The sequence below is a fragment of the Arvicanthis niloticus genome, chromosome 19 (genome assembly GCF_011762505.2).
Source record: "Arvicanthis niloticus isolate mArvNil1 chromosome 19, mArvNil1.pat.X, whole genome shotgun sequence".
Lineage (NCBI taxonomy): Eukaryota > Metazoa > Chordata > Mammalia > Rodentia > Muridae > Arvicanthis > Arvicanthis niloticus.
Window position 1 is genome coordinate 17707239 of NC_047676.1, and position 26935 is coordinate 17734173.

The 26935-nt window shown below is 35.5% G+C and overlaps 1 protein-coding gene across 1 annotated transcript in view; it reads right to left on the reverse strand.

Moving 5' to 3' along the window:
- The window catches only part of Cdh12 (cadherin 12), a 1002120-nt gene that overhangs the window by 390136 nt on the left and 585049 nt on the right, over positions 1-26935 (reverse strand). Inside the window, exon 3 of the mRNA XM_034523462.3 lies at positions 13336-13479. The gene's annotated coding sequence lies outside the window, so the exon portion shown is untranslated. The remainder of the gene's footprint in view (positions 1-13335; positions 13480-26935) is intronic.

The following is a 26935-nucleotide window of genomic DNA, read 5'->3' on the forward strand; positions in this document are numbered from 1 at the left end:
CTCTAAAACTTTAAAGAAAACTGCACAAAGAGAGGTGAAGCATATATGGATAGTCAGATTGAAACTTTAGTTTGTTAAAATTAAAGAAAAAATGTGCTCTTGTCCATTGATCAAAAAGTCCTTGAATATTTTGTTCATAGTTCTGAATATTCAACCAAAAAACAGTTATTATTTTTCTTAGTGAAACTGTTTTTCAGTAGACAATGCACTTGATACCATTCATATTTTTTCATTTAATAAATAATTTAAATATACAACAACATAATAATATGCCTTATAAGTTGAAAATGCACACAAACTAGAAATGCTTTAACTTTGATTTTAATACCACTGAATGTGATGCATTTAAAAATTTATAGTTCATAGTCTTCGGAAAAACAAAACATGTTTTCCATGCTTTGTTAGTTTTTCTCTTTGCCCCCCTTTCCCAGATTTAGCTCAGTATGAAGGAGTAACAACTTGAAGATAAAGCATTCTACTTCTCTTTCTTACTATGTGTCATTTACACACACACACACACACACACACACACACACACACACACACACACACACCTATCCAGCATTATGCAATTTTAATTGACAAAAGTAGTCTCTAGACATCTTAATTACAGGTTCTAAACCAAGAAATTCACACAGATTTAAATAAGAGCAACAACAACAAAAAGACGATATACCACATGGTATAATATAACATAGATGAAACCTTAGTGGAAAGTGTGGTGTTGTGTGTGGTGTGGTGTGGTATGTGTGTGTGTGTGTGTGTGTGTGTGGTAAGTATGTATGTGTGTGCATGTATATGTGTGTGTGTGTTGTGTATGTGACTTTGGATGTACATGTCTGTAAGTGTGCATGTGTATGTGTTTAGTTTCTTATATCTGAGAGAAAAATCAATCAATTTATTTTGCTCCTATCTAGTATAATGTATTCCCTTGAGCATCTGTTATACCTGGCAATACTGACAACATGACTCCATTGAATTTGTTTCAGGTAGGTAGAGAAATTTACAGTGTTCAAAATCCTCTTAGTTCTTTGAATTGAAAATCTCCTATCTGCAGAGGGAATTGAGAAATGTGTTCAAACATGCAACCTGGGATTAAAACAACTTCTGAAGCATCCCTAGACTCCCTGTGTCTTCTCATCCCCCTCTCTGACTGCTTCTGTTTTCTCTATCCTAAGTCAAATTTCTGTGAGCTTAGGAAAGTGATAAAGCCCCGTATGAATCCCTCACTCCAAAGAATTATTTCATATGATGGACACTGCTTCTTTTCTCAAATGATTCTTGTGCATTTCCAACTTCCCAATATCTAGACAACACTGTAAATATAGGTAAGTGTCTTATATTCATAGAACTCTACTCTGTGCCTTTCCTGTTACAGATTTCTGTACTCAATTTCAGCCCGAGGATGACAGAGGCAAGGGTGTCTTTGCAGTCTTGCAGAAAAACTCTTGATGTGGAAGACTTTGTGTATCATGGCTTCCACTCCTGTGTTTTATTTTATATAACTATGTTATTATCATCTGTTCCCTAAAATACTACTGCACAGTAAAAAGTTTCAGAGAGTAACTTTACCTGTCTCAACTTTCCCTACTCATACACAAAATCATCACATTTTAATTTTATAAAGTATCTCAACAAGTATGGATTCTTCCTGATTTATAATTTTAATGCTATTTGCAGAAATTCTTACATTCGTCTTCATTTATTGTCATATAGATCTGTTTCCAATCAGCCTGAAAACTATGAAAGATTTCTTGTGGAGCTTTTGAAAATTAGTGAAAAAAAATCATTTATTCATAAATGAATAAAGTGAATACTATCTCCCTCATCGTAAAATCAATCTCAATACTGTATTTTAATATTAAGACTACTTTCCTATAATTAAAACAAAGTACTCGGAGAAACACTTAAAATAAATGACTCTATATAACTCCTATTGTGTCCATGCACAGACACATACAGACACCTCACATACATACAAGCACATGGACACACAACACACACACACACACACACACACATACACAAAATATCAATTCCATAATTACTAAGACAAAGTAAAAATTTTCCTTTACTTTACTTAATTTCTCCTTCAATATCTATCAAGTATTCATAATGTTAAACACATTTTTTATTCTTTTCATTATGCCATTATTAAATGGAATGTATTAACAAGTTTGAAAATTCTAATTGAGCATGCTTTATAGACATGATGGACAGGTGTGGATATCATATGTCACAGTTCAAGAAAGGGAAATTTCTGTTATTTTCTATACATTTATTTTTACAAATGAATCATGGTTAATGCATGAAAATTTTAATGAATACCAAGCTGTATCTTTTTTGCAAAATATAACTAGTTACCTGGATATTAAACTCCCTTTATTTGTGTGAAGTTTAGGACATTGCCAGAGTTAGGTGAGTAAATCCAGGACTTTTAGAAATTCTATTTTCTATTCCTATATCACCCCAACAGTTCTGTCTGCTCTGTGCAGCAAATGATTAATTTACACACTGAACTCAAGGCTGATTTTGAAAACCTTTACTTTTCACTATTATAATAACAGATTACAAAAATCTGTCTTTAATTTTGGAATTTCCTTTTGAAGGAGCAGACTAGAGCCTCAATGCAAGAAGTAAGTATCCTATTTCTGAGTTACATTCCCAGCTCTGATATTTCTTCTTGAAATATAAAACCTTACAGTACCATTCACTGCATATAACACCAAGAGTGAAGAGTTTAAATTACTACAAACTTGTGTTTGGATATGGATTAAACATATGAACTGTGTCTTCCAAGCGTCCATTCATGAAAATATAATTCCAACAATAAGGCACTAAGAAAATAGAAACATTGTCCAAATGCTAATTAAGATTAGATAAGTCATGGGGATATAGGTGGGATTGAAATCTGGTGACTTTATTCAAAGATTTGGAGGGAACAGAAGTGCCACACGTCCTGTGCCTTCTATAACATCTGGGTCTAGGAGCTTTATACTAGGACATCTAGAAATGATAGCCCAAATAAGCTTCTTTTTTAAAGTGTTATTAGCAATATAAATTAGACTAATAAATTTGTCAAAGTTAATTTCTTTGAAGAAGACAACAAGAGAAGAGACACTGAATTTCAAATTTGGCTGAGGTAAGAGGGAATAGAGCAAACAGTCTCAATAAACTCAGACTGCTCTGAGATCAGCAAGGAGTGATGGAGCTGGGTGTCATATGATTCTCGATTCTAGTTCTAGAATATAGTTTCCGAACCTAGAAACTTCGAGAGTATTCCAGTGTAGTGAACTAGTGTATGTTTGAAACTCCTACCCTTGAGGATTTGAGCAAACTGAGGTGGAGGGAATACTAGAGCTCTGAAGTTCAAAACCAGACTAAAAAGACTGAGAGGGACAGAGAGACAGAGACAGAGACACACACACATACAGAGAGAGAGAGAGAGAGAGAGAGAGAGAGAGAGAGAGAGAGAGAGATAGAGCAGACACAGTGAGAAAGAGCTAGAGAGAATTAATTAGAGAGTGAGAGAGAGGGATTGAGAGAGAGAAAGAGAGTCACACTGAGACACAGAGGTACATAGACACAGACACAAAGATGTAGACAGACAAAGGTAGCAAATTATTGAAATATGACAGACAGAGGCTGGATAAAGCTTCCTGAGTCAGTAGGCTCATATGACTGAAGCAGTGCACTCTATTAATTGCTATGACAATAAGCATGTCATTCCATTCCTGAGACCCATCTAAGGCAACTGAATAACTGATACTAAATTTTATATGATTTTAAGAAGCACAGCATCTGAGAGGGTACATGGTCCTCACAGCACTGTTGGAAACCTTTCCAAGGCATCTTCCACAGAAGATGTAATGAGATAACTTGCTAAGCAAAACATTGTAATCTTCCTGCATCTCTTCACATAAAATCTTTACATTTCCTGAGCAAGATGCCACCACAAAGACAATGAACACCAAAGACAGGAAAGAGGAGATGTGTCCACTAAGCCACAAATGTAGGCACACTTGAGCAGTCACAGAAAGCAGAGTGAGACAGTCAGGGAAGGAAGTAGTCATGGCTGTCTATCTTAAAACTGGGATTTTAAGGCAGTGGTATAACTGAGCTATCAGCTTGAAGTACATGTTACTATTTTAATGGAATCCAGGTCATAATTTTATCACTTCATACAGAGGAATTTTGTTTGCTTATATTTGAACAGGACTCCCCATTTATACTCTTCCAAGTGGCAGCATATTTTATGAAGCTTTCTTCTGTGAAACGTTTTTTTTAAAAAAATAATAACTCAGCATCCTGGAAGAAAAAGGAATCCTTAGGTCTAACAATATTTCTTAGCTGACCCACAAAATAAAACAAACAAAAAACAAAACCAAAAGAAAAAAAACCTGTGAGATAGCAAACTAGTTTGCCTATTTTTTGTCTCTCATGAGCTATTACCCTGTTATGTTTATAATATGTTCCTCCGTAGACAGGAGTCACAACATTTATCTTTGCATTATACTCCTCTCTGCTTTTCAGATGTTTGCCTTTAGGGGCACTGATAAAACACGCATCCACATACACAAAGCCATTATATTTTTGTGGGCCTGCATTAAAAATCTCATCTCTGCCTGACAAGCTATTTAAAATGTCATTTGTGCCTTGTGAAGGCTTTTAGAAAAATCCAGAGACCTAGACCCAGGTGACCCAAACTGTGTTTCTGCAAGGATTGCAATTTCCTTTTGAGGATTATGGTTCCAGGGAAGATTGCTTCTAAATATCTGTGAGAGAAATTCGTTCCAGAATTAATGTTGTTGTTTGCTATATATTGATTTCTAGAGCATTTCACCTCATGCCATGTAAAAGATAAGTAATAAAATGTACTTTAATTACAATAATATTAAATGTAACAGTATTATCTTTCCCTAAGCATAAAGGTCAACACACATCTACGCAAGCTATGATTTTAGTTATGAGTTCACAAGTACATCCAGTTTCTATTGTTTGTCCCATCAATTTAATTTTTCTAAAGATCATAAATGCTAAGTGTAAGAATAAACATAATTTGATGACACTAAATATTGTCTAGTTGTGAAATAAACCACAAATGGAACTTTTAAAGATAGTGGATTTGTAACTTAAAATATTCATGTTCATTGGTTACAAATGGGTGATAAATACTGTTATTACACAGATAGAAACCAAATGGAATTAGTGACTTAATTAGGGTTTTATTGCTGTGGACGTCATGACCAAGACAACTCTTATAAGACAAAGCCACACCTCCAGTGCCACTTGCTGGCTAGGCATACTCAAACTACCACAGTGACCTTTATTCAATGTGTGTGAATAATTTCTATTGCTCACTTAAGGAAAATATACCTACATAATCTATAATGTAGATGCAATATTTCAAATTTAGGAAACAGATTTCAGTGGTTATAAATATGTTTGTAGTTTTGAAATAGTCTAAGTATTATCTACTTTGAAATTGTTGACTCTGAATAGAGATGACTTGAGAGCTTAGTGTACTCTCTTAAATAGTAGCAATTAAAATTTAAGCATCATTTTAGAGAAGAAACCCAGTTAATATTTTGACCCAGTCTTTGTGTAATTGTCTCTGGGAGCATAGAAATGAACACAAAATCCACAGCTTCTCCATCAAGACACCCGGATCCAATCCACTAATAAACACTGTGGTAGCTTCTGTAATTCACACAGATCAGGCATAAACTCTACTATGAAAACATAAAAGAGAGTTGTTCCAATCAGTTTTAATCATTAAGGGTGTTACACTGATAAAATGTCAAAGCTATATGACAGATGAAATCAAATTTTTGAGTTAAAAATCAAAGATGCTGACTATACCTGAGCCAAAGTCTAATGATAATTAGGCTAGAAAGGAATGAGTAACCATCACACCTGGCATACAGAGGATTTCAAGAAGATTAGCTTCTATAGGGGAAGACAAGACACACAGAAAGCCTTAACAGAAGGGGAAAGTTTACATATTTATATTTGTAACTTCAAGGATCTATTCCCTGGAAACACTGGACACTCTTGTGGAGGGCAGGATTGTACTAAAGTGATCATATGGCATGGGGCAAATTAAGGTGACATGAGATATAGAGAGGTAGTGATAAAAACTATGCAGGGAAGATTTGTAAAGCAGGATAGAACATCCAAGTTTTTAATTAGATACCCAGGTATGAGTAGTGCAAAAGGAAAGTGTGCTGATTGTATTTATAACTTCACACACTCGGTAGAGTACAGTCTCTGTGTTGTTTAATCCCCACTGAATAGCCAATAAAGCAGTAGACAAATTAAGATGTGAAATAGAAAGATGCATCGACCTCTCCAGGTCTCACCCTGCCTCCCTCCTTCTTCTTTCAGTCCTCATTCCTTCCTTTAGAAAATAACAATTCCCAATACACGCTAGACTCTGTTCTAGGCTTCGGCACTGCATTTGTAGTAAAGAGTTGGACATGTTCTTCAAAGCAAATGGCTGCATGGGAGAAACCATTAACATGTCGTATTTAGTAAATGTGAGATACAACCTGGACAAAAGGAGGGTGTCACATCTTACATGAAATGATTAAACTGTGAATCAGAAATATGCTCACATATGTAATTTCAGTGACAATAATGACAGCAAGACAGAAACACATAAAAGGTTTACAGCACTTCACTGTTTTTTCTTTGTTCACAGTTTCTCATTACTTCTCAGTGATGGGAACAGTTACTTTCTAAACCTGATCAATTTGTGGCCTAGGAGCATTGGACAAGTCACACGATAGTCACAGGAAAGGACTGTGTCTGTCCCTACCTTAAAGTGAAGAAGAAAGGCAGGGCAATGTGAGAGTCACGTGCATGTCTCCCCAGAGAGGCTGTTAGAAGTGCAAGATCTAGGATGGGCAAGATCGCTTAGCTCATAAAGGTCCTTTTTGGGAAGTTTTTACAGCTAAGAACCTAAGTTTCATCCATGGAAATTGGAGAGAATGACTTTATGCAAGTTTTTCTTACATTTTTTTTTAACCACAATAACTATCTTGTGATATGTGAATACTCAAACAAACATACTTAAATACATGTGCACACTTTTACATACACACATAAATACAAAAACATCTAAATTAGTGTAATAAAAATTTTAAACAAAGAAATACATTATCAGAAACTATGACAGAGAAATCCTAAAAAAGTGAGACATTTCATGCCCTCTTGTATTTTGAAGATGCTTTTGATGAAGTGAGAAGTCATCATTTATATATCATTATGTCTGAGGAATAATTATAGTCTCAGTGACTAGGGGTATATCTCTATCTACTCTGATTTGATCATATTTCTAAACTTTGCTTCTTGAGTTTTTTCCCAACTAAATTATTAAAACTGTAAGGAAACTCAAGAATCTGCTCATATAAGTCACTATATATTTCTGGTTTGTTTGTTTTAATTTTTTATTTTATTTGCTTTTATTAATCATTTAATTCATTTCCATTTCAAATGATATCCCCCTTCGTGGTTACCCTTCCACAATTCCCCATCCCATCTGCCCTCTCTCCCCTCCACCTGCCTCTGTGAGGGTGCTCCTCTACCCACTCACCTACTCCTGCCCCACCACTCTAGCATCGGCCTATACTGGAGCATCAAACCTCCACTGGACCAAGGCCTCTCCTCCCTTTGATGTCATCCTCTGCTATGTATGTTTCTGAAGCAAAAAATGGAACAGAGATTGAAGGAAAGACTATCTAGAGACTGCCCCACCTAGGAATCCATCCCATCTGCAGATACCAAACCCCAACACTATTGCTCTTGCCAAGAAGCACTTGCCTGTAGGAAGCTGGTACAACTGTACCCTGAGAGGTTCTACCAGCACCTGAGCAATACAGATATAGATACAGCCAACCATTGGACTGAGCTCAGGGAACCCAATGGAAGAGCCAGGGGAAGAACTGAAGCAGTGGAAGGGGATTGCTACCCCATAGGAAGAACAATATTAGCTAACTGGACTACCAAGAGCTCCCAGATATTAAACTATCAACCAAAGAGAATACACGGAGAGAACTGTATGTTTACATACAGAGAATTTTCAAGATATGTGGATTGTAGTTTGGAAAACAATGGGTTGCATTGCTGAAAAGGCTTTTCTATGATTTAAAGTTTTACATAGAATGGTAAGTAGATAGAATCCAACAAAGAATATCTTGGTCAGAAATTAGAATGAGAATATTCAAATTCTATCTTACAACATGAATGTGTTTGTAGTTAGTAGATTCTACTTTAACAACAGATGGCATATTTTTTTCAATACAGTCAATCTATATTCATTATAAAAAATCATTCAATATGAATGCTTGTGATCTGAACAAACACTCATTCTGAAGAAGGATTCAGCCCTACTTTTGAGCAGCCTGGCTTTTGAGCAGTCTATGCTCATGCTTCATTATATAGAAGTGAGTAGCTAGCTATCCATGCATTTTGACATAACTCTAGTTTGATCATTGCTGTATTTTCTTACCCTGCAATCCAGTCAGGTGTTGAATAGCAACAGTTCAAAAGAGACTATATGTTTCAAGGCTTTAACTTCTTTCAGTGCTTCAAAAAGAATCAAAATAGAGGATTCAATTGCTATTTTAGTCCTTCGTCCAAAATGGGAAGCTCTCTCTAAATTGACTTCCAGATTACATTCCTTTAAGACTCATTCACTCAACAGTGGAAATCCAATGAAAGAAATTGTATTTTCTTAAAATGCAAAGCTTCTTCTGTAAATACAGTGTAAAGAACCAGATCGAGGAGATTGTGTTCACATTTTTTATTACTGTCAGAAGGACATAAGAATAATTGCTCCTAGATAAGTCAAGTGAACGATGCTAGCAACACTTCTCCTTCACAGTAATATTTTCAAAAAACCTGACAGAAAATGAGTGAGTTAGACAAATTATCTCCTTTATGTGTCACAACAAATCTATAGGAGAGATTCTATAATTATAACCATTTTAAAGAACATCAGAACAGCCTTTAGCTACTTTAACTGATTTGTCTTAGGACACAGAGCAAGAGCATATGCTCAGTAGGGTCAGGATTTCACTCAGGTTATATGCAGAACATGTACCTATGGGTGCTATGTTATCCTGCCTTACCTGTTAGCTAGCAGGATGAGAGTTATAAAAGTTATTAAGTCAGTTCAAAAAGGTTTATTCAACTTGAATTGGTGAACTTATCACACCAAACAAAAAAAATGGGAAACTTTGGGCAGTGTCTCAGTATTTTATCTTACATATACTTTCTCCAGACTGCCATCTTTGTGCTCCTCGAGTTTAGCTCAATTCTAGCATAACAAAAACAAAAACAAAAAACAAAAAAGCAATTTCTCTATAAGTCTATAATTCAGGTATGCCATATTTCCCTTAAGAGCAACTTCTGTCTCATTCTTTTCATGTAAGACCAAGGTAGTCAGTAACCACTCTTGCAATGGTGGTGAGATCAGTCACATTCACTTCTGGTCTCAAATGCAAAGGCCAGCTGGCTTGCTGGAAGTACCTATGTTTTCTACATGTATCCTACCACTTGATTATTCTGCCAAACAAGACTCTACTGAAAATACTCACACTTTAGAAATAATAGAAATTAATGGCTTTAGATGTTAATTTTCTGTCCCTTTACACAAATGTAGGATGAGTAATTTATCAGTTAAGAAAACCAAGATAATTAAAATCCTGGTATAGACTATCTGTGTATGTGTACTATATAGTATGTATTCTTGATTGTGTGTTTAAATGCTGTTGGACCTTGTTAAATATCTATTAAAATCTGTCATTTTTTTAATTTCTAAAAATTTCTTGTCGGGGGCAGTGGTGGCGCACTCCTTTAATCCCAGCACTGGGGAGGCAGAGGCAGGGGGATTTCTGAGTTTGAGGCCAGCCTGGTCTACAGAGTGAGTTCCAGGACAGCCAGGACTACACAGAGAAACCTGTCTGGAAAAGAAAGAAAGAAAGAAAGAAAGAAAGAAAGAAAGAAAGAAAGAAAGAAAGAAAGAAAGAAAGGAAGGAAGGAAGGAAGGAAGGAAGGAAGGAAGAAAGAAAGAAAGAAAGAAAGAAAGAAAGAAAGAAAGAGAAAAAGAAAAAATTTCTTGTGCATTTGGGTTGCCTGAGTCTATGTATGAATACCATATTCATGTAGGTGATTTTGAAGGCCAAAGAAAAGAATGGCATCCAGTGGAACTTGAGTTATAAAATTTGTGAGCCATTTGTCACAGATGCTGGTTAATAATTCTGGTTTTTGATTGTTTATTTGCATCTTTGTTTTTCAGAAGCAGTCACTACTTCTGAGCCATGGTTCCAGGCTCTCCACCCTAACTATCATTTTTCAATGAGAATTGGAACAAAGATATTGCCAAAGGTTGTAGTCATCGTTTAACTTGCAGTTATCGTTTAGTACAACTTTGGGTTTAGCAGTGAATCATATTAATATTTCCATACTAATATTAATTATACCTCTCCCTCCTCATCATAAGATTTTATGAGTGCTTTGTATAGTAATATAGGTATTCCTGAAATATAGACATTGTTTCTTCATATGAAAATGTTATAAAGTTTATAAACAGCAAATAACCTTTGTTAAGTTTAACTCTACTTGCTGTTATCCATGCTTGAGTTCACTTCTCAAATTCATTTCCAAATCATACATCTATATTGTTTAATATTATAGTCTTCTTTGGCATGAATATCAATTTCTCTTATTATTATTTTAATCCCAGTTTCCTAAAAGTGGCTTTGGATTTAGGTCAGTGTGTGTGTGTGTGTGTCTGTGTGTGTGTGTGTGTGTGTGTGTGTGTGTGTGCATGCCTGTGCATGTGTGTGTGAATTCATATGTGTGAGGTGTGTAAGAGAGAGAACAGAGTGTGGGTGTGTGTTGGGATTTGAAACTAGGGACTCACATATCCTAGGCAAATGCTCCACCACTAAGACTTAGTGAAATCTAAATTTTATAAATATTTAACAAATCTTTACTTTTATAAACTACTTTATTCTGTGTAAATATGGCCAATACATTACTTTCTGATGGAGATGAAATGAATTTCAATCAAGTGATTGAAAACTGAGAATCTTAAAGCTCCTAGATGTATAGTCACAGGTGGCCATAATATAATAAGTTAGAGATAAGAAAAACATAAGTGATATATGAAAGAAATAGCTCCTAGATTTCTTTAAAATTGTGTTGCATTTTGTTTGTTTGTGTGTGTGTGTGTGTTTTCATGCTACAGTGCACATGTGGAGTTAAAAGAAAATTTGCAGGAACCTTTTGTCTCATTAAACTATTTGGGTTATGGGAATTAAACTCAGTTCCTCAGCCTTGGTAGCAAATACTTTTATCTACTTATTCATATTGAGGACATGAGCTCCTAATTTATTATGGCTCACAAGAGATTCTCCATTCCCTCATATGTTTCCATAATGAAAATAAGAAAATAACAACAGCAGTATTAAAAGTCCCTTGGAAATATTCATGTGAGTTGGCACTTTAGTTGATTACACATTTACACATAAATACATTAGGACACACAATGTGTACCCTTTGATGGGCATATATTTCACTGTTTGATGTTACATGGAGTAGTCTAAAATATAGACCTGGTGCTAGTGACAAAATGATTTAATATCAAACATGTTCATGCTTTTTACCTGTTTACCTAGTTTGCTTTTAAAGAATGGAAAGAAAAAAAAGTCACCCTGCACAGTCACTTCTAGGAACACAGTTTTCCAGAGTTACCTTTAAATATTGGCGAATCCACCCTCTCCCAATGAAGAGACAGAGATCACAGTGCAGTAGAAATAACTTGTATTTTCAGGCTTTGGCTTAAAAGACAACATAGGAAGAACAGAAGCCTACAGTAGTTCTACAACTATTGTGTCCCTGCGTCGGAGGCAATAGCACCAGCATTGACCTGACTAGCTCCCATGGGAATTGCAGGATATCGAAATAATACAAACAGTATTCTGACATTTTTATAAGACTTTTCAGCTCAAAATACCTATGGGATGAAACTGGGAAATGTAAGTGTTCACTTTAAAGACACATCTGGGGTACCATGATAAATAATATGCCAAAAGCAAGTACACATTTTATTTGCCCCTGAATGTTTCAGGCTAGTTATTGAAATTAGGTTCAAAAAAACCATTGTAACAGTATCAAACTGTATTTCAAATAGCATCTTTAATTATTTTAAAATAATTTTATAGTGATTGATCCACACAATAGCAAGGTTCATAGGCACTGTTCTTCCATCTGCAGAGTGATAATCAATATATCCTCTGTAAATTTTATGATCAAGTATTTTATTATCTTTATCATATTTACCATAGTCTGCAAAAAATACATCAGGTTATATTGATATGTATAAATTAAATGAGAAAGAAAAAAGTATACTTAATTAAATTAACTTTAGAGAAAGTTTTACCATGATCTTTCTAGATACTTTCCACAAGAGAAGGAGTACAGAAGAAATAAGGTGAACTATTTTATTGAAAGTGGGTGGATAATTGCCCTAAACTATGTGTGACCCGTTTACCTAACCTCAATTAACTATAGGTGGATTGCAAAAGTAACTTCAGAAATGATATACCTAAAAGTCAAGATTTAACATAGTACCTTGATTTATCTCCTAAAAAGAAACATTTCCAAAAGCAGTATTTACTTTCTTTTCAAAACCCAACTCAAAAGATAATTCCATCTATCTTGCATAAGGTCTATACATTATATCTGCAGAATAATTAATCTTCTAGCACATTTCTCTGAAAAACGTTGATTAGACACTAATAAAGTTCATCTCTTAAATGTACACTTGTAAACTCTAGGAGACTAGTCCTGCATCCTTACACCTAAAGGCAGTGCAGGGACATTTGCTAGAGACCTGCACAGGATCTCAGAAATTATTTGCGAATTTCTTTGCCCCCAATTAAACTTAGAAGCTTTTAAAACCTAATTTTATCTCTGACATCAAGGAATAACTTCAAGCAAAAGTTACCTTGACACCCTGCAGGTTTTTAATCGATTATTACAGAAGCAAAAATGAAGTCACTACTCCCTCCCACCCCCGCGGCCCCACATATCCTTTTATTTTTCTTTGGTGAAGGCAGAATTATTAGGTTTGTTAAGGACTGTTCTGAAATGCCATTATCCCCAAATTCAGGCTCCCATCCAGGACACTTGCTTGTAAAACTAAGCCATTCCCTGCCTTAGATAGCCACTTACTGCAGTGCAGAATATCAGGGCAGACACAGTAAGAACTTTCCCGTGCAGAGATTCCGCGCGAGGCAGCCAGCTAGGCGCAGCAGCACTTACCTTAATTGAAATACTCAGTGATCAAGTGAGAAATCCTTCAGATCAACCATAAACGGGTGAAGAGATCGAAGTTTTCAATCAACACCCACAGAGTGGCAGCGTGCTCTTCTCCTTTGCCTCTGTTTATGCCAAGCTCCTCGCTGTCTGAAGGGAGAAAAAGATCAGCTGAAATCCTTGGAGATTTCCCAGTGAGTAAATGAGGACTGAGCGATGTTTTCTAGCGGGAGTTTCTCCCTGAGCTTGTACTGTTTGCAGTCTCCCTAACTGCTGTGATGGACGCCTGTCATGTCCCTGGAGCCAGGCGGCATTCATTGACCTGATTAGCAAGCAATGCTCCCTGCGTGCAGGCAAAGCATGCAGAGAGGTTGTGGGTCTCCTGGGAATCAGAAAAGGAATCAGCCCACTTGGGAAACTGGTCTTTTCCAGCCTGATGGATAAACTACAACCATGACTATAATTCATAGGCTGATTAGACACAGTGTTAGCCATTGCAGGACTTCAGCAAATCTGCTTTCTCCAGCCGATGTTGCAAGATGCATTCGTGTTAGATATAAGGTGCAGTGAGACAATTACTAGACTGATCGGGCTGATTTGTAAGCCAAGCCTAAAGCTGAAACATGTTTAAAGCAACGTGATAAAAGAGATAGCTGCATTTGCCTTTGCCCCTAGCCTGCTACATATATCAACCTTTGTCTAACTAAAATGACTTTAAAGGTTTATTACAGCCCTCCAGAGGGCAACTCTCTGACTTGTAAAAAGACAGGATTCATACTAAACAGCGTATCTGGCAGTTTCGTGCACGCACGAGCTTACAAACCAATGCATGCAAGACAGAGATCTGCTCCGGTACTTTTTTTTTTTTCTTTTTTCAAATAGCATTTTAAATTAGCATCACTTCCAAAAACAAAAAGGTCCATGTGGTTACGCAGAGTAACAGAAGAGTCCATCACACCTAACAGAGACATCTTTTCTACTAAATGTTGATGGGAAGAAAGAAACAGCAAGAAAGGTATTTCTATCCAAGAAAATAAGTATGAAGCAACCGTTTAAATGTAGCGAGGTGTCATTCCATACCTGCTGATCCTCCTCGTTTATCACCCCCACCCCCTTTCTCCCACTTCTCAGTGTTCTCCACTCTCCCAACATCCAAAGTTACTAGGTCCCAGGAGAGATCTAAGGCTCTGGAAAAGGTCACGGAACTGAATGTGGAAGCCCCGAATGGTTAATTTTTTGACAGCTCTCACTTTTGCAGGAGAAAAATTATGCAAATAACATAAAAAGAACAGATGAAAAAAGTCATTTGCATGTCTTGAGGGTGAGAAAATTCTCATTGCCAGAAAGGAAACTGACGACTGTCCTCTCACAGTAATACCGTGTGACATATTCAGCATGCCTTCTCCATGTAGGTCGCAACTGGGACATATGGCATCCCTCCCGGTGTGTGTGTGTGTGTGTGTGTGTGTGTGTGTGTGTGTGTGTTTAAGAGAAAGGGAGGGAGGGAGGGAGGGAGAGAGAGAGAGAGAGAGAGAGAGAGAGAGAGAGAGAGAGAGAGAGAGAGAGAATCTCCTTTTGTATTACAGGAATAGTAGTACTCACATGTAGTTGAGAAAATCCATATAACAAATTGTCCCAAACACATACAATAGGGGATCTGTTTGCCTTGTACACACCAAATAAACTTTCCTTTTTGATCTGTCTCGTTAATAGATTAACACTGTGGTAAAACTTCTTGCTGAAAGATAGCTCAAGGGTGTAACTGAATTGCTTTGGATAGAGCTGTGTCCCTTTTTGGAGGAAACAGATTTCTAGGGAGAGGTCCCAGAAGGAGGGGCTCCTCCAGCCTCCTGTGAAGAGGTCTGGTGCTCCCTCAACTGGCAGAGGGTGCAAGCTGAAGGTGAAAAAAATCTTGATCGATTCACTTCAGAAGGAAGGAACTCTTGCTACTCTTAAGCAGGAAGCACATTATCCAATTATAGCCAGGCAGTGGAGAGCTCCAGCAGGAACGAGGCTCCTTAAATCGAAATTAATGCGCCCTGCTCATAAATAGCAAACAGGAACTAGGACGGCTAATTTCTTCACAGCGTTCCAGCCTGGCTTTAACAGGGCACTTACAAGTGATACGTGATTACGTTTCGTGGCTCTGATGTGTAAGTTGTTCATGCAGTACAGCACTCTCAAACTGTACTGTTCCTAGTCCCATTCTGTGAACCTTCAATTAAATGGTCGAAAGGCCTTTGTTCCTGTGATGGCTTGATGCCCTAGTGTAAGGGAACCGCAGGCGGTGAGGTGGGAGTGGGTGGGCGGGTGGGGGAGCACCCTCACAGAAGTACGGGAAGGGAGGATGGGATAGGGGGTTTGCAGAGTGGAAATCGGGAAAAGGGAATAACATTTGAAATGTAAATAAATAAAGCATCCAGTAAAATTATGATCAGAAAAAAATTTAAAGACTTAACACTGTTCTTATCTTCCCGAACCCTGTCTGCCAGCAATTATCATTAGAAAGGTAAGCAGGTGTATAATAAGGAACGGCTGTGGTGTCAGAGAAGATGGTTTAGCTGAATAGTCTAACACCCCTGATCCTTGCACATACCAAGACTTTCCATTCTCAAAGTAAGAACTTTTGCTAACCCATTCCTATAGACAGCATGTGTTTAGTATATGTGAATCTATGCCAGATCTCTAAAAGGTTTTATATACCTATGAGAAGAACAACACTAGTTCATGGGGAGAGTGTGAAGACACGTGAGCTGCGTGCCAGCCTTGGTTTCTGCTCCATATTAAACACTTGCCGGATCCCATGGAGTCTCAAGAAACTTCAGCTGTGGCTTTTGTGTACGCAATATCAAACCTTACGCTGTTATTCACACGTCACTATCTTTTAATTGCTTTGAAACAGTCATGTATTTATTGAGTGTTTTAGTGGTCAGAGAACAACTTTTAGAAATGAGGTCTCTCCTTCCATCATGTGGGTTCTGGGGATCTAAGTCAGACGGTTATACTTGGTCACAAATATCTTTACCAGTGATCCATTTTGCTGGGTCTCTCTTAATGTGTTTTTAAGTAAAGTTCAGAGAATATAAACAACCTGAACAATGCCAAAGAGTCAGCATACAGAAAATATAGAACTAGTAAAGTTAACTACCTATAAAAACTGAACGGATATTTATAAAATATCCAGTTTAGAAAGAATGAGTAACAAAGAAGCAGGAGGAGGGGGGATGGGTTACTGGGTGGAGGAAAAGGGGATTACATCTGAAATTTAAACAATATATCCAATAAAAAAAGAAAAAAAAAGAAAGACTGAGTAAATACATGTTTTCAATGGAATTAGGAAATTCCTTTGACATTTTGTTATAGGTTTTATAACTGAATAAAGGTGGTTTTTTTTACTTTCTTAGGCTATAAGTTATTACAAAATGAAATTAAAAAATAAACTAGTCTAAAAGTAAACTCCACCTCAAATTTCCAAAATTTTTGTTTTGTTTTTAATTCAGTAGTATATAGCATATCTTGGCTAAATACAAACAAACAAATAAACAAACCACCTAAGGCCCAGGTAACATTCCAGGGGAGGGAGCTGTATAACAGTGGCCAGAATAAGGGCCAGAGAAACAGTGAAATCTTTAAGATATGGTGGGGGAAATCCACACCAAACAAATAACAAGCCAATGGATGACTGAACAAGACCTGAACAACACTAATAGACATGCCAATGTGTATGTGAAGGAATCTTACAGGGCACTATTCTTAGATGGGGAGCTAGCTGTATGACATTAAACACTGCAGAGAAAGGTACAATTAACCTTTCCCAGTGATAAACCTCCTAATTCATTAATTGGTTATCCAATACTAACTGGTCAGCCCTAAAAAAAAAATAGATACACGCAACACAAAATGGAATGAGAAGTATACACCTATTTTATGTATGGGTGTATGAATATATTTGCATATGTAAAAATAATAATTAAAGAATAAAGGGCCATGATTTGAGAAGCAGTTGGAGGGATACATGAAGAAATTATGGGACAGAAGATGAAAAATTGTATTGATGTTCTAACATAAGCACAGTGAAAAACTAAAAGGCGTTATTATCGTATTCTTGACACATTCGCATTCTCATATGTAATTATTACTTTTAATATAAAACTATTTCAGACATGTTTACTCATATGTGTATTAACCAGGCAAAATTTAGGGTGGTTTATACTATTCAACCTCTCCAAATCACAAATGTAGTAGCAACTATCAAAAGTGATGCAGAGCAGAAAAAAAAAAAAATTCTAGACTTTAAGCTGTATCTAGAAGGTTTTTTTCTAAACTAAACTTAAATATAACCATTTCATCTTTTCTTTGAAATTACTGGACATATTCATAAGATTTTAGAGAAATGTTGTGACCACGGTTTTTAAATATGTCTGATAAAAATTCTGTCTATAAAGAAATGATCACTCAAATTAATTCAGTCTTTAAACTTTGCCAGTAAGTTTCTTCCCCATTATCACATTTTATTCTTACAGGAATCTCATTACATAGGTTGCCTTTAGTATTTTTTATCATATTTTCATGACAGGAAAATGAGAAATAAAAAGGGCAACTACTTGTCCTTTGGACTTTGGTATTTGATGAGAAACCCAGTGGTCTCCTTTTCAGGGAATTGATATTGCTTCCCACTGTCTAGTAAATACAGCCATCTGAATCATGGTGGAGGAACAGAGGCATCAAATGGGTATATACATTCAGTTACTCTTTTTTTCATTTATTTACAGTTACCCCTAAAAGTATATTCAATCACCATCATTTAATGAAAGGAAAATTATCCTGAGCCAATGGGTAAGTTACACTTAATATGTTCTGTGATAATTTTACTTAGATTGCTAACATGTGTTACCTGATACTGACTGTTTTTTATTTTACTTTTTAAAAGAAGACTTATTGATTTATTTTATGTATGTGAGTGCATCGTCATTGTCTTCAGACACACCAGAGGAAATCAGATTCCACTACAGATTGAATTGAACTCAGTACCACTAGATGAGAAGTCAGTGCTCTTAACCACTGAGCCATCTCTCTAGTCTCAAATATTGACTATTTTTATTTGCATCTTCAGTATGATTTAATAATTTTCTAAATGTTGGTTCAAAATACTTGTATTAAATTTAAGTTTCTATATGACTTTCGGTTTAAATGGTACTTCTTTGTAAAAAAAAAAAAATTATGGCTTTAATAGTCAGGAGGAAATAAATCCCAGAGCAATGGTGTTGTTTTAAACATAAAAAGCAAACAGATATTGTACTAACAACGGATCATGTAGCACCAGCAACATGCTAATAGTATCACACATATATTTTGATTACTAACAGGTTCTTCCAAGTTATAGCAATTTCTTTTTCAGTCTAAATTACAGAGGCTGAATAGGTATATTTACTAACATTTAAGGGCTATTTTTCAAATTATTGAGACTAGTTTCCCTTCTGTGCACTTGAGACATTCAGAAATAATAAAATTGTTGCAGGGTAAAAACCAGTGAATATGCTCTCAGAAGTTTTGAACTACTGTCAGAATATTTTTACTAACTGGCTTTATAACCTTCAGACATTTAAACAAGCTTACAGTTAATAATTTCAATAGAAAAATGTGATGAAATTAAAGTATATTATCTTTAAGATTTCAGCCAGCTTCAAAATACATTATCCGACTGATAATTTGTGATATCCTTTTTACCTCCTGCAGAAATAATCAGGCAGTCATGAACAAAAGGTTATATGCAAGCACACATTTTTCTCCTCTCTCTCACCTTTCCATGCCCCTCACAATTTAATTGTTTCATGCTATAAATAACATAACAAGCATATTTTGATTTCACAGTTCAAAGTAATTTATGAATCAGCCATGAATTGTGAATTTTATGTTTTACACAAAGAAAGTGAAAAATCAAGATTATGAATATTCTTTAATAATTTTTAAACAACTAACATTTTTCTTCAAAAGAATTTACTTGAATTTTCTGATGCAACCAATTTTTAGTTGTACTTTTTCCACATTTATTGTTATGGTCAAAAACAAGACCCTGGAAGATTTATTGAATAAAGTGACTAATGATTAACTTAGAATGAACACTATGAATGTGATTTAAACTATTTTTTAAATTTTACTAAAATAATAAAAAATAATATTGAATAATTAAAAGACAAATGGGTTTTAAGGGGTAGATTTTATTGGTAGTTTGAACATTTCTTGTTATCTCACAGTTATTATATTTTGTATCTTTAAATGTACTTATTGGCTCTAAATAAAATGAATAATATATAATTTTGAATTCATTCATATCTAGTGAACATTGTGATGACTTTAAAAATATTACTATGAAGTATGTACCATACCCATTTATCTTGAATAATAAAAATATCAATAAACACCTGCACATTAGAATACATGTATGTACAGTATTGGTTATCAAAACAAAGGTTTACTAAAGGTTTTTCAGGCATAATGAGTCTTTTGGAAGACATAAAAACAAACAACGTTGACTTATGCAGCTGCTTGTATTATAAATGCTAATTATGTTCCTTAGAAAACATTGTTTGCAGGAGAAGATCTGCACATAGCTTCTGGGACCCTGCCCCCAGTGGGTTCTGACTCGTTAAATAAAGATGCCAACAGCCAATAGCTGAGGAGGACAGACAGGCAGGATTTTAGGATGGCTGGGACTTGGGACAGAGAGGAGAAGAGGGAGATCCATCATGCTGGGAGAATGTGGCACAGAGACACATAGCCTCCATGTGAAGGAGCCAGGATTGCAGCCCAGAGAGCTGCCCAATTGGGTCTAGAGCGGCCAAGATGGAACACAGAATCAGTAAGTAACAACTCGGAATTAACAGTATGGAGGTTAAACAATGGCCCTGGTATTGTGCTGTTTAAGGAGTATTAAAATATAAAGTCTCTCCCTCCTCCTCCTCCCTTCCCCCTCCCCCACTGTGTGTGTGTGTGTGTCTTCTTCAGGAATATAAACCATTGGGGCGAGTAGCGCCTCTGCACCAGGTTTTATTAATTATAGTATTAGTACTGAAGACAAATATGGAAAGATATCTAAGTTTAAATACGATAAAGAGCACCAGATGTTTCTGTTGCTGATTTAAGAAGCCTAGGGTGCCGATAAGTCTTCATTAAAATGATCTGCATCCTCCTCAAAATCAGCTTAATAATACAGTTTTTAAATTCTTTACTGCCATTATATGTCTATTAGACTCATTGATCACCATGAGTAGCAAACAATTGATATTATCAAGTCCTGGCAAAGATGTGAAACATCTAAAGCTCTCATGCTGTTGAAGAGCACAAAATGGCACAACTAAATTCAAACTCTATTTTGGTAATTCCTTAAGGAGTTAAACGTGTGATTGTTGTGTGACGTAGGGACTCCTCTCCTGAAATCATCCTTCCAAATTAAAAGCAGCACGCATCTAGACACACACTTTTACATACAATTGTTTGAGGATTCATAAGAGTTCCCAAACTTAATATTGTCCACATAACCATCAAGAGGGGTAGATGAATGGTATTGCTTTTCTACACTGGAATTCTTCTCCAGAATGGGACACACGAGGAAGCCGAGCAGGTGCTTGAAAACTGGATTCTTATCCAGTTAAGTTTTTAAGGAGAAGTCAGAAATATGCTTACCTATAATACACTATAATTATATAAGACTCAAAACTATGCATATTAAACATACAATAGACAGTGAGTGATTGAATTCATGGTCATTAGGATAGAGTGGCAGATAGGAAAGGTATATAGAAAATTTTCTAGATGATAGAAATTGTCAATATATTGCTTATAGAGGTAGCAGTAAAGATGTAAAATTCTTTTAAGATATATGTAATTTATGCCTTAAATGTATATGCATTTTACTTGGACATGATCCCTGCCAATAAATAAGAAAAACTGCATTTTTTTCTATTTTAACATTAATAAAGTGTCACAATAGTTAAAATATTAATATTTTATCTTGCCCATAATAATCTAAAACATTTTACATGTCTTCATTCAACTTTCATTTTTTCATTTTATTTTTTATCTGCATTAATGTATGTGTGTGATTAATATTTTATCATGTCCACAATAATTTTATTGTCTTCATTCAACATTCTTCTTATAATTTTATTTTTTATTTTGCATTTATGTGTGTGTGTGTGTGTGTGTGTGTGCGTGTGTGTACATATGTAAGTGCAGTTGCCAAAGGAGATAAGAGGAAGTGTTAGATCCCTGGAGCTATTGTTCCAGCCAGTGGTGAGCTACATGCTTTACAGAATGAGACCCAAACTCTAATCCTAATTAAACAAAACAAAACAAAACAAAAAAACCAGCAAATTATCTTAAACACTGAAACCATGGCCTAATCACTTCCTATTTTCTAAAGATACCTTATGAAATAGGGAATAAATTCACCTGCTTTTTATTTCTAATGGTTTCTCAAATTGTACAAAGCATGTTACATTCAATCACAGTTTAAGACAACTTTAAAGTTAATGTCCTAGTACCTATCTGGATAATAGTTTAGTAAAATTTTATATAGGGGAATAAATGCTATCTCAGTTTAAAATATAAGGGCTGTGAAATACTTAATGACTTTCTGATACACATATCCTTGTCCATTTTTTTTTTAGCTTTTTACACCTTGGACGGAAGTATCACCCGAGCATATCTACAGCATCTGATCTACAGCCAGTGATGTTAAATTATAGAAAAGCAAATCTTCTTCCTGTGGATCTAACTGGATTTGCCAGACTGTAAGATTAGCATTCCCTGTGTAGCATCATACAAATGATCTAGTTACAGGTGGGCTATCAAATGATATGTCTTGCTATTATTTACTTGTTTATAAAATAAAGTGTTTTACTGAGACCTTCTGATGTTGTTTTTAACTTGTACATGTGATGCTTCAACCCCATCTCATGTACATCTACTGTGATGCCCTGTTTCTTCCTGTCAACTGTTTCTTTTTTGCACTTCACAAAAGTCAATAATTTGCTGCACATCATAGGAAATATTGTTTATTCCATTTGTTGACACTGCATTTCTTATTAAAATAATTTAACTCTACAAATTTGTGAAGTTGCACATATCCGAGGATGCTTTGAAGAGCAAGACACTTTCACAAATACTCACCGATGACAGGACAGTGCTAAGGACAACACTGGTTTTGATGATTTACTTCCCAACACTAAATCAACACAACAGAATGGTACCTGGAAATCCTGCATCCTTAGCCGAGTTGTTTGAATCAGATTTTTCTCAGTTTCTTCCATTGATAATGTATGATAAGATATGGTGAGATAACTCATAACAATAACGAATCCCATAAGAGATTCAAAGCTTTAAAGAGGAATTTAAAAAATTTGAGGACTTATTAGATATTGACTATGAAAATAATGAAAAATTTCATGTTAGTGAGGTAGGTCAGTGGGTAGACGTGCCTTGCTGCACACATCTGATGACCTGAGTTTGATCCCTAGAATCTAGGGTGTAAGAAAATAAATAACAAGAGTTGCCCTCTGAGCTCTGCATGAATGCCATGGCAAATTCATGCCCTCCCCCCTCAACACAGACATCATCATCATAATCATTATGATAGTAATAGTAATAATAATAAATAAAACACAAATAAGTGACAGGCACTTTATAAACTGTATATAAGCCTAAATAAAGTTAACCTGAGTTGTAAAGATAAAGTATTATTTGGATATAATAAATGATATTACATATTATTATATTATGAATCACAAAAAATTCTGATTTAATTTTAATTACTTTGGTGAAAAAATGTGAGTAGTATACTATCCACTTTTGGAAGAATAATAAAAACATAACAAGAGTCTGGTTGGAAAAATCAAAGAACAATTTAATATTTTAACCAAAGGCCAGGCATGGTGGCTAATATCTTTAATTGTGACACTCAGAGGGCAGAGGCAATCAGATCTCTGTAAGTTCAAGGTCAGCTTGATATATGTACTGAGTTCCAGGCCAGCTAAGGTTATATAATGAAAACTTTTGTCATAAAAGTGTTTATCAAAATTTAACAAAAAGATATATATGAAAGTGCATACACTTGTTTTTGTAGAGGAATGTAGATTGATTATACAGTTCTTAATGAAAAAATACCATGTGTTCAACCATTTCTTTAATGGCAGCTAACTAAAAATTCTAATATTAATATTAGAATTTATTTAATATTTATTTAATATTAATAGGTGATATTATAAAAGCTTCATAAATGAATTCATCTATTATATTTTTAAAGATATTTTTCACTTGGACAAAGCCTGTATACCAGCATGAAAAGCTGATTATATGATATATATATATATATATATATATATATATATATATATATATATATATTTCTAAGAAAGAAAAATAAACTTGGCTTTAGAGGTTTTTAAGACTTAACATGTGCATTGTTTGTAAGTTTTTGCACAGGAAAATGATTGAAAGTATAATTTACAGTTTATTAATCTATTTCTTTTGCAGTAATATTTTGCCTTCCTTTTCTATCTTCAAATATACATCAAGAAAGAGGAAAGTCACTGGGATATTTTAACAATGGAAAATGCCTGCTTCATATTTGGGTTTGTTCTTAGATTCTGGCTGTCTCACTGGCAGCTTTAAATATTGTTACTACTTGTGTGTACTCTTGATACTTGCGCCTCATGCATGGTGATATCTAATTATTTTACACTCTATTTCCATGCACCAATAATGGGAAAATCAGGAAAATGTAAAATGAGTTTTAATCTCACAGGGGATCACAAACTGCTTTATAGCAGTTGGGCTTTGAAGAAACAATAGCCATTAACACATACATGCTTGAATACAATAAATTCCCTGTTCCTTCTACCCTGCCTGACCTTTGTTTGTTACAGGGATGAAATCCTGTTGCAGTTTGGAATAGAAATAGATAAGAGAGAGAATTTATTAGTTATATATAGTTTATTTCAGACTTATTAGATAATACATGACATACTCAGTTTTGTTATTCGCCGATGTTCATATACTGCAGAGCTATAACCAAAGAATGAGCGTTTTCTTCCTAAAACTCTCTAAAAACATCCAAGAATTATCACACATATACTGCACATAATAGCAGAAAGTTTACCTCTGACCCACCTCCTATATATCATTTTAATTTGCTCAAATGAAAATATAATTACGTCATTTTCCTCCTTCCTTTTCATCTCAACTACTTCTCCCATGTACACCCTTGCTTTCTCTCAAATTCATGGTCTCTCAATTATACAATATATCAAAAATGAATATATATACACACATATATACATATATGTGTGTATATATATATGAATTATATGTATGTGTATATATGCACATATATATACATACATATATATGCATTGAGCATATACCATTGGTTGAGCATTTAGCATTGGATAACCAATTAATGTGCTCTTCCCTGGGGAAGACAATTTATCCTATCTTCATAATTTCCCTGCTGCCTGTTCTTGTGGATCGGTTCTAATGGTATTTGTGTTATTTGGTTCCCGAAATCAGATGAGAATTTGCACGGTTGCTTTTGAGACTTTGACAGTCCCTCCCCACAGGAGCTCTGATTGGGAAATAATGTTGCCAGTGGCCAATGGCTGGGCAGGGAGACAGAGGAGATTTCCCTGGCAATGGAGCAGGAGAGAAGGGGTTTTTAGAATCATTGTTGACAGGGAAGCAGAGAGATTAGACTTGAGGGAGCAGGAGAGAAAGTACCCAGTCATGTAAGATTCAGTGAAGTGGCCCCAGGGGCCACTTCTCTAATTGGATCTGGGATAGAGAGTGTTCCAGCCTTTAAGTTGCTTAGGGCATATTAAACATAAGGCTGCACGCACGTGTGCCTTTCAAATGTGCGTCTTTCAATTTTGGTGGGCAGTAGCGGAAGCAGGCGCCCTGCCTGTGTGGAGTTCAGAGCAGCTTAACTCACAACCTACTACCACAACAGCCTGTAGTTCTTTGTCTAAAGTTGGGAATCCACAAGATGACTCCCTCTTTTGGTAGCATGCCTATTTTCTGCCATGCTTGTTCAAGTCTTGTAGAGACAGCCATGATGCTGACCCTTTATGGTTGTAAATCCTTGCCTTTTCTAGAATATGCAGTCTCACCCCAGATTCACTGTTTCCGTGACTTCTTTCCACGTCACCTTGTGTCCAAGGCACAGGAGCTGTGTTGTTGATGTATTAGGTGCCACTGGGCACTACGTAATTACTTGGTGTATATATTTTGCGCAGCTGTGGTTTATTGAAACTGTATCTACCTAGTGCAAACGAGGTTTTTCCTAAAGAGGGGTGAGAGCTAAGCTTCTCTGTGATTACAAGAATAAATATTTAGAATCAGATATGAACCATGGGTATTTAATAAGTCATGATTTAAGATCAGCTTCAAGATCAATGACTAATTGATTCAAGATCAATCAGTAACTAATCTGTTCTCGTTTGCTATGCTTTGAGTACTGGGTATAATTCCCCGTGGTTAAACAGAACTTAAGACCAATTAGAGAACATTTGGTTACCACCAAGATATGCAAGATACAACTGAATGCTTATGTTTATTGTGCCACGCATGATATTGTGGTACTTCATTGGTGCTATAGCTGAGTAGAAATACTGTTCTCTTCCTTCTTTGAAAAGTTACAAGGCAAATACTGGTACCAGGAAAGCTAATGCTCAAGGTTGATGCTTTTAGTTCAGATCCAGCTCTGATACTTTGGGAAAGACTATTTTCTTTTATAGTGATATACATTTGATTTACTCTGATTTATTACACGTTTATGTGTTGAAGTAAATGAACTGTCAATTACTTTACAGCACGCAAGTGTTTCAAAACTCCAAAACATTGTAGATAAATGTAATGGGCTCCTTATATCCCCCCAGCATCCTTTTTTATTGTTCACATATCTTGGAATAATCTGTTTCATGCTTATTTTCTTATTCTACCTATTCACCTGTTTCTGGTAAGAGCAAATACTGTATCATTGTTCAATTTGCAATGGTTTCTGTTATATTTTATAAATAGAAAGGGGTTTCCTTTCCTCACTTCCTCTGTCTATTTCTCCCTCCCATATTTTAGCCCCAGCTTCCTTCCTTTCTTCCTTCCTCCCTCTTGTTCCTTCCTTCTCCCCTTCCTTATGTGTCTCCCCCTTCTTCTCTCCCTTGCTTCTATTACAATTTCCTCTCTTCCTAGCTTCTTTCCTTCCACCCAATTAACATGTGAAAAATCATTATTACATGTTGTTTTATTTGGTTAGGTTGACTGAGGCCTTTACATCTAGTTAGTTCAGTAGACTCTACTGAATTTCTATAATTAGGCAATTTTCTCCTTGGCACACCTATACTACAATTTTCTATAATTTAAATGATGAGAGCATAGCACTACCTATCACAATGTAATTTTAAAACCTCTTGGTTTTTAACTCTTGGTGCTTGCCAGATATATTTTCTTGTGTTTAAGTTAAAGAACCTATAAAATTTTGAGGATATTGAGTGTCTAATGTAAGGACTGGCTACAGAACACAAAGGAAATATTTATTGGAAAAAAAATGATACTG